Genomic DNA, 15,071 nt, shown 5'->3' on the forward strand with positions numbered 1-15,071 from the left:
TACACACAGTGATATATTTTAGAATACCTTCATTTCAAATCTGATTAGGCAGTTGGAGTGCCTGTCGCTTTTCTGTAACTTTTCAGGATCCTCTGTGAAATGTTTTCAAGACAATCTTAATGTAGTTCCTAATGGGCACAACTCCACAGTGTAAAGCCAATTCAACATGGGTGGTAAATTTGTAAGTTCATTCAAAGCCACAAGATGTGGTAGGTATGGAAAATGGAGAAGTGATTTTGGCACGGCAGTGGCTTCAAATCTGAGCTTGGATTTAAAGACAATGTTGGGGTCAACTAGTAAGTTCGGCGGCACAGTGGTTACCACTGCTGCCTCACATTGCCAGGGACCCAAGTTCGATTCCGACCTTGGGTGACTGTCTGTGTGGAGTTTGTACATTTTCCCCATGTAGTGTGGGTTTCCTCCAAGTGCTCCTATTTCCTCCCACAGTTCAAAGATGTGCAGGTTAGGTTGATTGGCCATGCTAAATTACCCCTTAATGTCCAAACGTTATGTGGGATTTCAGGGATAGGGCATAGGTAGGGTGCTCTTTCAGAGGATTGGTGCAGACTCGAATAGCCTACTTTTGCACTGTAGGCATTTCATAAATTGCTTTGCTCTGTGTTTAGTTGAAGTAGCCCTGCCCTAGAAGTGTTTGGTATCAACATCTTCTCTCCCCTTAGCTACCTTCTCTTCCCTTAGCTCAGTGGGCTAGACAGCTAGTTTGCGATGCAGAACAAGGCCAGCAGCCCGGGTTCAATTTCCGTACCATCTGAGAATTCTGAATTCTCCCTCTGTGTACCCGAACCATTAATGGATAGCTGGAATGTGGCGACTAGGGGCTTTTCACAATAACTTCATTGCAGTGTTAGTGTAAGCCTACTTGTGACAATAAAAGATTATTATTATTATGGCATCAATGGCAACTTGCAGTTTATTATGTGTCTAATGTAGTAAATTGCCCAAAGGTGCTTCCCAGCGATGTTGTCAAATAAAAATAGATCATGAGCGATAGACTGAGATAGGAGGATGACCAAACAATTGGTATAAGAAGTATGACGAGAAACAAATATAAAAAGCATAATGGAGAAAATGAATTTAACATATCAGAATGATTTTATTCCACAGATGTGCCAATTGTATTTCACCCAAAATAATGTAGCTATAATCAAAGTACTTTTTAAAAAACAACTATTTATTAACAGTGAAGTGATTGGCAACTACCAATTTAAAAAATGAATGCACAGTTGTGAAAGACAGTAGGATTTTCTCATGGAAACAGTTAACTGTAGTTTAAGCTTAAGATATAAATAGCTTTTTGTTAACTCTGTTGGGGAGAGTTTCACAGCTCAGGAATGTGATAATTAACTGTGTGAGAGTTTGAACAATAAACTTGAGTTAATTCCTTCCAGGCAACAGGTTCTAAATTACATTTAAAATTGGCTAGCTCCCCCCCCCCCTCAACTAATATGACGGTCATATGATTGATGGTGTGATGCAGACTGTTCTTCACTTTTAAGGTGTTATTAAGTTAAGAGGCATGTGATTTCTGAAAATAAATTTAGTGTACTGATTTGAGAGCCATAATAATATGCCATATTACACATATGTAATATAACACATCTGCCAATTATCAGTTATGACTGGAGTCAATAAAAAATGACCAATATATTTTTTGTGAACCCAGTAGGTATGAGTATGGTATAGAATTGTGTCCCAGAATTTGCTGGGCAGCTAACAGCGAATGTGATGCATGTGCTGTTATTATTATATAAATCACCCGGCAACTTGCGGTACGGAAGAGGTACCCAATGACTTGTGAATCACAAGTTGCTGTACAGTTTGTGCCGCTCTGCCATTTTGCACCTAATTTGGTTCTAATTCACCCTGTTTCTGTTTCCGTCGTTTCTTTGTTATTTTCCCAATGCATAAGTCTCATTGCTTAAGATAGACTGTTGGTCACATTGTTCACCAATATCCCTTGTGCCCCATTACACTTACCATGCTGTTAGCAGAGCAAATCACACTTCCAGCAATTTGCGGAACCAAACTATTTGAAGCCGAATGGTAAGGATAAACAGCTAACTAAACGGAGCATGCTGTGAGATGCTCTGCCCCAACAAACCTTGGACTTTGGTGGGTATATATTTGGGATAATTTTCATGTTGCCTTGCAACAAAATATATTTGTGCTGAATATTTTATTACATTAAAATGATCCTGCTAAAGTTCATTTTAGCTAAGGGAGAAAAGCATTTATAGAACAATGCATTACTGTATACTCATAGGTAGAAGAGTACCTTGAAGAATATAAATATTAGCAGCTATGTTGACTCACTCTAAAATTGCCCCATGATCAGGGTATTAAGATACCTGTAAGAGACTTTCACCTCTATTCATTTTAGAAGAGTGACATCCACATCCCACTACTCTACTTTCACGTTTGGACTAAGGATCAAGTCTCTATAGGTAGGCTGGGCTCATTTAAGTTTCTGCTTGCTTTCTTAATCAGAAGGCCCAACTGACCCAAAATGTAATGAGACCATGCTGTCGCTGAATAAGGCAGCAGAGCTTTTTACATTATAGAGTGCCGACCTTCAACTCTGCAGTTGTCTGCACCCATATAATAGTACCAACAAGGAATTCCAGCACTATTGCAGTCACAAAGTCAGCATTCAACTGTATTGTGTATTTTTTTGGAAGTATTATTAAGTTGGGAAATTACTATTTGTGTTTAACTGTATGAGCTTCTTGTTAGCTCCTTCACAGAACCAGCACAGACATGACAAGCCAAATGGCCTCCTTCCGTACTGCGATTATTCTGTGATTCTGTGTGTTAACTCCAATTTAAATGTTGTGTCTCTATAAGTGTTTCACAGTTCAGGATCTAATGTGGTGGAGCAATGATAACACTGTTGTCCGTTGATCCAAACAAAATATTCATTCCGTGTGAATGATTTCCATCTCAAAATACAAGTTAAACATGTCAGTAATTGAAAGCAAATTAACTGGTCAGTACAGTGTTGTAAAGTACCCATTAATTTTGTATTTTTTTTTAATAAGAAGGCTGGTTGGTGATGAAACATTTTAAAATATGTAATATATTGTATGAAACTACATGACAGACATTGCACATTGTTACTTGTAAAATTGAAGCCATTGAAAAATATTGAATTATCCTTATTAGTTTCCTTTTCATTTCAAGCAATGGTAAGCCGCTGCTAAAGTGTATAAATATCAGGAAATTTAATGATTGAAAGCATATTTTTTATGACTGAACATTTTAACAGTGAAAACTGTACAGAGTTAGACATGCTTCTTTAATGCTGGTGAAGTGTCAAAATGCAGTTCTTTCAGATAGTTTCAAAAGTGTCTACTTCTTTAAAACTTGTACAGCTCTTTGTCCAATCAAACTAATCCAATTAACATTTGGATTACCCATAAACTCTTTATTTTTCATATCTCTACATTAATGAAAAAAAAAAATTGTACATAAGTCAAAACATGTAGCCATCACACTTGATGAGGAAGAAAAGTGAACTTACAAAGCACCAGTATTGCATTGCTGAAGATGGTATTTTAATAAATCTCATGAAGCCTTTTGTATTGAGAATGGTTCTTCAGATTTTTTTCCGGTTGAGTGGCTGTCAGTCAGGCTGGGTTGTCATGTGACTGCCTGTCTGTGCCTGCTGTACAGGTGAGAGGATTTTCTGCACAGCAAGTGTAGACAGGCAGACACATGACAACTCCTACCAGCCACTGCTAGGTTTCCTTAGCATTTGTGTTCTTCTCTTCTGTGTAATAAGTGTAACAATAGGCAATGATCTTCCAAAACAATTGACAGGGCAACATTCATTTTGCACTCTTTTAGCAATACATGTTGAAATAGGTTTTTTGTTTTTGTAACAATCACAAATATGAAATGGAGCACAGAAGGAATCACATTTATTCTTAAACAAAAAACACAAAATACTGGACAGTCTCAGCAGGTCTAACAGCATCTGTGGAGAGAAGGGAGAGCTAGCTTTTCGTGTCTGGATGACTCTTTGAGTATTTATTCTTCGATGTACATAGACTGTGTGAGCGTAGAGATTAGTTCTTATTCCAAAGTAAGTTATTATTGATATCCAGATGTATGCATTTTGATGGTCTGTATTCCATCCCTCTTTTCACTTTTCTGCCATCCCCCCCCTACCTCCCACACATATCATTGGATGGCTGATCTGAGCACCTAGTTACAGTTTGGCTCGATGTAAATGTATTTCAATTGCAGATGAGACATTTTTCATGAAGGCCCGCCTTCTCAACCTTGCCCCTTACCTGAGGCGTGGTGATCCTCAGGTTAAATCACCACCAATCAGCTTTCCCCCTCAAAGGGGAAAGCAGCCTGGTCATCAGGGACTATGGCAACTTGACTGCACCTAGCTTAAAAACCGGTGGGTGGCATGGAAAATGCTTTCACATAGCTGAAAAGAGGAATGTATCATGAATTGTGATACTAAATAAATAAAAGACAATTCCTGTGTATGGCGAGAGCATACCATATATAGATATATGCTTACTACCTTTTTAAATTTAGGCATAAGTACGAGTACTCTGCATCATACAGTAAGAAAATTTGCTTTGTACTAATTTGTAGCGATATCTAAATGCTTCAGTAATCAATTTGTATATTATTACATTTATTACTATTGGGTAATGCTATTGCTGTACATCAATCTGTTTACATAAGGCCAATAATGCCAATGTTTAATGTTGCTGACTTAATGTTGCAAATGTTTTGTTATAGAATTTTTATAGAATTTACAGTGCAGAAGGAGGCCATTCGGCCCATCGAGTCTGCACTGGCTCTTGCAAAGAGCACCCTATCCAAGGTCAACACCTCCACCCTATCCCCATAACCCAGTAACCCCACCCAACACTAAGGGCAATTTTGGACACTAAGGGCAATTTATCATGGCCAATCCACCTAACCTGCACATCTTTGGACTGTGGGAGGAAACAGGAGCACCCGGATGAAACCCATGCACACACGGGGAGGATGTGCAGACTCCGCACAGACAGTGACCCAAGCCGATATCGAACCTGGGACCCTGGAGCTGTGAAGCGATTGTGCTATCCACAATGCTACCGTGCTGGCCCTATGTATGTATGAAAAACTTGCATTTATTTAGTGTCAGAAACAATTCACCCGACATTCTGAAGTGCACTGATTGCTCGACAGGCAGGTTGCCGAATTGATGAGATTCTGATGGAGCAAATGTTAATTATTATTAATGCAGAATGTGACAAAACATTTGAATGTTTGATTTTGATTGTTATGAAATCAGCATAATTTGAACTATATTGGATCCAATATTGGATCCATTAATTGAATGTTGGGAAATGTTATTGTTGGTGAGATCATATAACTGGTCTATAGTTATTACAGTTGAGGCTCTATACAAAAAGATACAGGTAATTTATTACTGAGGGTTTAAACTTTTGATGTTAACAAATAATTCTTGTCATACATTGGTTACAATTTGCAGCTGTCCAGGACTTTACTTTTAGGATCAACAGATTGTATTGAATCATGCAAGTTTGTTTGTTCTGACAAATTAGACTGGCTTCAGGCAACGTTATGCTCCACTGGATAGATAAGATCATACAATTTGAAAATAAACTCTGTATTACTGGTCTCCCAAGTCCACAACCTTTAAAACTACAAAAATGGTATGCGTTATACACTGTGTGTACTGGCAGGCGTGCAGGAAATGGATATTTGTAAATGTTTATTTTGAGCTGAATACCATCTAGTAATGAAACCTTCGCCTACTGGCCAATATTCTGGTTTTTATACAAAGTTTTGACGTATGGTGCAGTTGTTGATTCGTGGAAATTGCATGTTTATTTTCAAACAGCTACATTTCCGCTTAAGCTTAATTTTAAAAAAACAGACGCTTTATGTTTTGAACACTTTTCCCTTCCTTTTCCATTGTTGAAAGCAATTAGCAAGTGCAATTTTAGGTGTGTATCTTTGTGTGCTAATTATTTTTTTAAAAAAACCAACGGAGAGGTACGCATTTCCCCCAAGGGTACACATCTTAAGTGTATAACTGAATTGAAAATGAAATTTACTTCTTATTACAAAAGTGGAACTGGTTGTTACTGCCAGGTAATTTAAGCCCTGTCAGATGTTAATGCTTTGAAGGTTCTAAGAGGTTTAAAAAATATATAATACAGTACTTTTTTTTTTAAAAAAAGAAAATTGAATCAGACCATTATTGAGACGTTGGCCCTGTTTCAGAAATTTTTCCTACTAACGTTTTTCTTTGATGTGAAGGAGTTGAAAAATTACCCAATATACAATTTTCTGCCTCTTGTCACTTTCCATGGAGATTTGAGGCTTGGGTGGTCCATTGCTGGTGCCTAGCTAATATAAACAATTTAGTAGGCCAGCAAGAACAACAAGATTGAGAATAAGTACAAAGAAACAGAGACTTGCGAATTGTGTTAAATTTGCAGTTACTTAACGAGAAAAAAGCCTTATTTTCAAAAATATTTTCCTGTTCCCTCATAGTAAATTCAGCTTCCCCATCCACACGAAGGCAGTGCAATTAAGGCTGCAAATTCACATCTGGTGACTGCAATCCTCTTTGTGTGGCCAACTGACAGCTAATTTTCACTGCTTATGTAATTTGGTGCAACTTTGATAAAGTTCTGAATTGGAGCTTGCAACTCTGAATGCAGTAGCCCAGCATACATTACTGTATTAATCTATCTGTTTTAATTAGCAAAACTGTGTGCTCAAATCAGGAAAAACTGGTCCATCAGCAATTTTTTTAAGCGTTTTGGTACTTGGTTGATAAAATCTTTTACTATGCCTTAATGCTGTTATATGTAAACTGCTTTTGGCAAAATATTTGTTCTTTACTAAGATTCATAATAGTCATTTCAACTCTAAGACCTGATGTAAAGCCAGACGCAGCTGTTTCCCATCGTTTAGTATTGAGATTATCTCTTCACTGGGTGATTCCATAAAAAGTGCTCGGTGACTCGAGTGAACAGAAGAGGGTCATTTCAGAGTAAATTTGATCTGTGTTTGAAAAGTTAATCTATCGTTTATAATTTACTAATTATGCCTACAAAATATAGCTTTTAAAACCTTTTCCAGTGAGAATATTGAACAGCTTTCACACTAAATATGTGGAAATCAATTCTTCCCATCAAATGAGAAACCAAGTTGATCAGTGGAATGATGCTGGAGATCTGTCAACAGACATGAAATTAGTGATGTGTTATTTAGCCTCACAGAAAATACAATTTCAGAGTACAGGAATTCCTATGAGGATGCCCATAAGACCTGACTCGTATTTTGAATTCCTTAAGCACTCCTTTTTCCGAGACATGTGCCAAGCAGCTGTAGATGTTTTATCTCTGCAATGAGATTGGATTTGATCTAAACTGAAGCTGCTAAAAACAGGAGGGTTACTACTTTAGACATAGATTAAATTGTTTAATACTGTACCACATCATTGCGTAATTGTAAGAATTGCGTTTTAAAATGATAATGTTGTGCAGGGATTTATATGTTGTGTCCCTATTGGGTACATTTCAACCTATGATATTTGATTCTAAACTATTTTGTATTTCATTTTATTTTAAGTTAGTAGATGTCGCCTCCCTTCTGAAACATTATTTACCATCGCTATTTGTAACAAAGCAAATTAGAAATGTCTTCTTTAATTGTTAACTTCAGTCACATTATGCAGAAGTTTTTTTTTTCACCAACTGTGGGGCCACGGTTCAGGCATCTTTATTTTTCTTCTTTCCCTGGTGGTTAAGTCAATTTGATTTATTCTGTTTTGTATGTGCAGCTGGAATTTTACCAAATGTAATTTCTGGAGAAACGTGCAAAAAACTTAAGAAAATTAACATTCAGAATTTAAATCCAGAAATTTACACACGCTCTCTAAAATTTCACAAATAATTTCTGAACGATTGCCGGGTACCCCACAATTTTAGTACTCACCTCGGAATAATCTGTAACTTATGGAGCCTCGCCGAAGAAGAAAAAAAAATTAAATCATTGAAGGCTGGTTCACAAACTGCATGGCTAAATTAATGTGTGAAAAGTTGTAGTGAATGTGTTAGTCACATTAAATTTATCAATTGAATGTCTTAAAGGAAAATATTTTTTTACTATTGCTTCTATAATGCTACTATAAAATAAGCATTAAATTAAATCTTTGTACTGACAAAGTTGTACTTTTGGTTGTAAGATAAATGCATACAAAAAAGTACAGTAAACTGTTTTCATTTCACAAGAGGACCTTTGTGTTATTTACAGCAGAGTACCTAGCGTTGATTCTTCCTTTGATATGGTGCATATCTCCATTTGTGGTGGTAAGATCAGGTCAGTGAAGTTCGGCAGGTCATAGACCAGGTGTTGTCCAACATTAGGCCTAGGCATGTCTCCTGCTGCTAAGCTATGCGGTGAGAGCCTCCTGTTAGAAGAGTTCCTCATCTTTGCTGGACTTTTTCCCCCAAAAAACAGAAGGTGAAGGAAAGAAAAATACTTGCTCTTACTGTAGCACCGTTCATCTGTCTTCCTTGAAAAGTGTGGAAACTTAACTGCTGCTGCTTTCCCATGCCCAGTCTAACCAATGTGCAGACTACTGTACAACAATATTGTCCTGAACAGGTAGTCTGAACACTGGGGCGACGGAGCAGGACACTTTGACTTTTTCTTGTCTTCTGCCATCAAAGAAATTATACCTGCACACCAAGTTCACTATCCACTGTTGTCTGCCTTCACTGAAGTCTCTAAAAGGACTGTGATTTCCAGCCTTGACGTGGCACATTTGCAGGAGACAGGGATCTGGCAATGAATTTAGGACAAGAAAAAAAAAGGGTGGGTTGGGCCTAGCAACCCATATATGGGATGATGTCACCCCAGGGAGATTGGGTATGCACTGTGCCGCTGGAGAGACCGCTAGAATTGCCTGCTCTCAGACATGGGTCTGTATATAAAATGGTACCAGATGTTTTAGTGTAATGCTAAACAGTCATTTCATCTTTCAGCCAGCTTTCTTAGCAAGGCAGGAAGTGGGCCCCTTGTATGGAAAAGCTGTAAAATCAAGATGAACCATTTTAGTGCAATAGTTTTGAACAGTTAACTAAAATTTATATTACTGGTAGGAAAATTGATCCATGTTTATGTTAGTAAATACTTTCGACTTGTTGTGAAGGAAGCATTTGTTTCTAATTTGTAACAGTTTTATCCCAGTTCCTGTTCAGTACAGAACAGGGTATAGGCTCCTCTCAAATGCTAGAACTGTCAGTACTAAGAATCATGCCCTAGACTTGAACAGTAATTATAGCTACTTCCTGAAAGTGAAGCTCATGAAAAGTCTGGAGAAATGTTCTTTGTCATGGCCTACACATGAGTAATTAGTTCCACATGTGGCCTTCCTATTTCCTGTTAGCTATTTTGGCTAGTAAGCTGGCTGAATTGTTAGCTGATCTCTAAACTGAGATCTTTCAAGTCCAACTATCTTCTGAAAAATTATTTGAATCATTTGTATGCTTAATTGCATCTAGTACATGATAGTAAACTGCGCTACAATCATTTCGACAGCACAGCTTTGAAACATCTTAAAGTCACTATGCAATTGAACACTGTTTAGACTAAGATGAATATGGAGTTATGGAGTAAGCCTGTGTATATTTCCCTGCTGCTTCAAGTAAGACATTCTTGCTCTGTAGGTTCTGTCTGCCAAAGTCAGCATTGGATTTGTATTGATATGCTTCAGTAACAAAATACACTATTGTGAAGAGAGAGTGAAAACACTGCTTTAAATCAAAAACTAATGTATTCATAGAACCATATCTTAGAACCAGTTAATGTGAATTTGTTTAATTTGAAATTTTGTTCAAAAGTAAAATGCATTCAACAACTGACCAGCTCTTGTGCTTAGAAAAAGAAAAGAGTTACATGTAACAGATGTTGAAGTGAAATGAAGTCACATGTTACACATTCTCGCTGAGCTTTAGTTTTGAATTTAATACATCATCTCTTCTTCCAGAACCTAGGAATATAAATTATTGAATCCGTACCATTTTAGCACAAAAGCCCTACTTTAATATCGTTCTCATTTACCCTTTAAAAATGTGATTAGGATGTAACAGTTATAAGAAACCATTAATGGATACTGGTTGATTTTACTTAGATTGCACATTATATGTCCATGCTGTTTTCTTTTGCTGGATTTATACTCCTGTTCCAAATTTAATGAGAATATAGAGCAGTCCAATCTCATGATTTTTTTTTTGTTTTGCTTCACTTGAAAACTGATAGGATTTTTCAATTTTCCGTTCTATCTATCCCTCAGACTTGGTGAAGGTGTACATTTGTGTAGTTTGTACTATAGGCTTAAATAACCCACTCAGTGTTGGACTGAGTGTGCCTAATCTCCTTGGAGTACAACAAAGAGTGGAGGGAGACTTTCATCCTTCAAGCTAAGTTTCATTTATATATAGGTCCCAAAAGTGAAAGGAGAGTATGAGACTGTGACCTAGTCAGTATTCGTAAGTATGTTAACTGAGTTGGAAGGAAATTTGATTTAATTTTTTAAAATAGCGGATGGGATATTTCCACTTCAAATTACCAGTGCTGGCATTGAGTGCTGGTATCAAACAGTAACTTTAACAGGTCGGCATTGAATGGTCAGAAAAAAGAAAGTCCTCTCCCCTTTCAGAATAATGTACCATATCCTCAAATTAAGAAGAGTATTTTGTGCCCCACCAAATAATTCTTCTATACCCTTTCCCACCATCCTTATGAGTCCTCTGAAATACAATATACAGTTTGCATTGACTTAAAGCAGCTTTGCCAGCATGAAAGATCTACCAATTCTGCATTTCTGTCTACATCAACCAACCTAATGTTTTTTTAATATAAATTTAGAATACCCAATTCATTTTTTCCAATTAAGGGGCAATTTAGCGTGGCCAATCCACCTAACCTGCACATCTTTGGGTTGTGGGGGCGAAATCCACGCAAACACAGGGATAATGTGCAAACTCCACATGGACAGTGACCCAGAGCCGGGATCAAACCTGGGACCTCGGCGCCGTGAGGTAGCAGGGCTAACCCACTACGCCACCGTGCTGCCCGACCAAATTAATGTTTAATGATGCTTAACATAATCAAGTCAGTTTGTGTTGAATATATGTGCTTTTTGAGTGCTCACATTCATTAGATATTAAGTTTACATTCCCAAACTAAAATCTTGTGATGTTGTTACAGCCAGCAGAGAGAAAGTATTTTCAATTTATCAGTATATTGTTTCTAGAAAATACAGCAACATGAGGTTGACTTACTGGAGCACATCGCTTTCCCATACAGGAGGAAATTAATTGTGGTGTTGTATATACTATCGTTCAAGGTAAATTGCATTCTGCATTCCTTAAATGCTTCCAGAAAAATCAATTAAGACACTTATGCCAGCATTCTGTTTGTTCCCCAAAACTACCTTTAAGGGTTTTTATTGCATCGAGGCATGGTCAGGAATTTGTCAAGAAAGGTGTAATGGAGTTGAAAGCTTGACCATGAGAGTAGAGCCAGAAATTATACCTGAGAGCTTTTGTGGCCTGCGTGATTCAATCAGACACATTTACTATCGCGAAGTTCCTTATTAATTAGAAAATGCTGATGCGAAAATTCCAATTGTTAGTAAACTTCTTAAGCAGGATTCTCCATTTCAGAGACTATGGGCGGGATTCTCCTGCCCCGTCTGCCCAGCGACGTGAGAACCTGCCCAAGGCCAATGGACTTTTCCATTGTCCGCATCCTGCCCGTGGCGATCTTGCGGGGGGTGGAGTGGAAGAATCCAGTCCTAAGTGCCGACGGCGGGATTGAATTGGTGGTGCTCTACGAATCCGAAAGTGGCACCATTCCCGGAGAAATTCAGGATCCATTAATGGGCTAGCACCAGTGCCATGTGGAACTCGTGCAGTTTCAATGCATGCCGACCCTCATCCCAGCCATGAAGATGGCATTGGTTGCACTAGAGCATGCCCATTGCATTGATGGGACGGCTGAGGCCAAAGGGTACTTTGGGGTGTGGGGGGGGGGGGTGGCGCTAGGTTCACAGTGGGCTATCAGCGTTGTGCGCAGCCGGATGGCTGCCTTGCAGGCTGCAGTAATGCTGGTCCATGCCTGGCCACCCCTGACCCCACGACCCACTTCCATGCCACCCCCCCCCCCCCCCCCCCCACTACTCCCCCCACCCCCCTCCTGCACCCCCGGCCAGTGGTACAACTGTCAGCACACTATAATAATCTTTCTTAGTGTCACAAATAGGCTTACATTAACACTGCAGTGACGTTACTGTGAAAATCCCATAGTTGACACACTATGACACCTTTCGCGTACACTGGGGGAGAACTCAGAATGCCCAGTTCACCTAACAAGCACGTCTATCGAGATGTTGGGCACACTTCGTACCCCCTCTCTTCCCCTCAGCAACCACGGTGCCTGTTTCCCAATTTTCAATACCACAAGTGAACCTTGCCATTGGTAATTCCTCCTAGTGGAGACGGGGTATTGCAGGATGCCTGGAAAATGCCAGGGTGGGCCTGTTAATGATATGCCAATGGCGTTTACTGTACAATTTGCATACTTACGCTGGTATGGGCGTAGAACGCATTGACACCGTTGCTGAGGGGCTGGAATTCCCACCAACCACGATTTACGGCTGATGGAGAATCCCACTCCTCAATTCCTGGATTGTTTGAATTTATTCGCCAGCATCATGGAACCATGCTGACTTCCATTCACCATGTTAATGTTAATGATCCTTGAGTCTCTGGAGGTAAGGAATTGATTCTAACTGAAAAATGATATCCCTTGTATGGAATTTATTCTGCCGTAGAAATTCTGCCTCAGATGCAATCAGCAAATTGCGTGCAAATTTTAATTTATTTACAGAGCGATTTTGTTTTGCTCGAATTTCCGCCCAAACTCATATGTACATCATTGAATAATGTAAACTTTTCCATGACCCAACACAACTAAATAGCACTGTAGAACCAGCCTGGATTCTCCACCCCGCGACGCCGGAAACTCAATTTGCGATCGGGCAGAGAATCAGGCATCCATCGAAAATAGAGGTTTGAGGCCGGTGTTGAAATGAAAGCCATGCTCCGAGTGCCCCGCTGGTGGTTGCAGTGTGATTTGAGCCCTGTGCAGTGCAGCCATGCAAAACAGGCATTTGCATGTATTGACATATTATTACCGGGTTTGACCCAGTATGCTCCAGGACTCCACGATGCTCCGCCCCTGTCAGGCACAAGTCATGTGGGCAAAATTTACTACAGGAGAGAGAAGATGGGAAAAGTTTGTAAAATTGTTAAGAACCATAGAGCTTGCTGGGGGATGGCTGCCAAGGCTAGGTGGAGTAGAGGGGAGCAACGTGCTGGCATATTGGTGGATTTGACGTGTCCCCTTGAGATCGGGGTGGCCGGGCACTGACTGCAATTGTTGCATACTATGTTTGAAAATGAATCATTCAATACATGTTACAGGTCCCTGGCTGTTCACTCTACTGACTGCTCACAGTGTCCTGTAAATGTTCAGAGAGCCTCTGGTCATTTGGGAGCCCACACAGCTTCCCCCCTTGAAACCCTGTGTAATGACTTAGGCCAGGCCTTTGAGATTGGCCAATTAGAATATGAGACCCCTGATAAGTGGCCCAATCAGGGAACCTCTGTCTCTGTATATAACCATGATGTGGAGATGCCGGCGTCTCTGTACGGAGATGCTGTCTCTGTATATAACAGGGAGTGTCAGATCCTCTGCACTCCCAGTGTAGACAGCAAGCTGAAAGCACCTGGTTCTTCGGCTGTTGGTTTTGTAAATAAAAGGAATTCTGGTTACGGGACTTCTGCCTCCGTGGACTTATTACACACTCCGACCCCAGTTGACCCATCAACAGAATGGGTGCGGCCAAGATTAATCAGTGGCACACCAGTCGCCGGCACTCAGTGCACTCTTCAGAAGTGCAGCTCTGATGCAGGAGAAGCAGGGGAATAGCAGAGCTCATCTCAAACAAAGGACATATGAACTGTGGCCTTTGGCATTCTTCCTGCCACACTGAGCTGACCTAAGGAGGTTGTTCATCTTTTTGCAGCACTGTGTGTCAGACCACGGCACTCACAGCCTCTGCCACCTCCGCCTAGACCCAGTTCACATCTGTGGGCGGTAGCCTCATGCCCACCATGGGGAACAGGGTGTCCCGCCTCTCCTCCACCACATCCAGCATTCTATCCAGCTCGGCATCCGTAAACCGGGGGGGGGGCAGCTCTTCGCGGGTCCATCAACTTGGCTGGAATGATTGTGTGTGCGGAGTGGAGTGCTTATAAATAGCTCCTGCTTGTCAGGCACTCAGTGCCAATTCTGGACCCAGCGAACCCGACACTGGTGCTAATGAAAATTGCACTAGTTTCATGTGGGCAAAGTGTTAGTCCATTAGCATGTCCTGAATTGCTGGAGAACAGGTCCCCCAACGGAAATGTGGAACACCCGCAATTCAGTCCCTGTGCCAGCCTCCCCGAACAGGCGCCGGAATGTGGCGACTAGGGGCATTTCACAGTAACTTCATTTGAAGCCTACTTGTGACAATAAGTGATTTTCATTTTTCATTTCACTTAGGGTGCGATCTTCCCAAAAGAGAACAAGGTTCCCGAGCGAATGTGTTTAACCGCATGTTTCCCGGCATTCGCAGTGGCGATAAACACATGGCTATTCAATGTGACTCGTTTTCAATAAGGGGCTTAAACAGGGCCGAGGCCGCACATAGCCCCGTTTTTTACAACAGGGAGCTCTGCATCCGAGGCGTCCAATCTCCAACCTCCCCCCATTCCGAACGCAACACGGGAGGGTCCCCCAGCGAGGGCACCACCCTGTCTAAAGGACATGCAGCTGGGGGCCTCCGATCCCCTTGGAGATCCCCACGAGTGCTGTTCTGTCTGGTCCCCGTTTGTGGGGACCAGTGCCAAATGGCGCTCATCTGAGGTGCGCGAGGCAAT

General features: G+C 40.5%; 1 protein-coding gene across 2 annotated transcripts in view; it reads left to right on the plus strand.

Moving 5' to 3' along the window:
• Positions 1-15,071, plus strand: part of dnm3a (dynamin 3a) — a 445,953-nt gene that overhangs the window by 226,714 nt on the left and 204,168 nt on the right. The window lies entirely within an intron of this gene.

Source organism: Scyliorhinus torazame, chromosome 7 (assembly GCF_047496885.1).
Source record: "Scyliorhinus torazame isolate Kashiwa2021f chromosome 7, sScyTor2.1, whole genome shotgun sequence".
In the NCBI taxonomy this organism is placed as follows: Eukaryota; Metazoa; Chordata; class Chondrichthyes; order Carcharhiniformes; family Scyliorhinidae; genus Scyliorhinus; species Scyliorhinus torazame.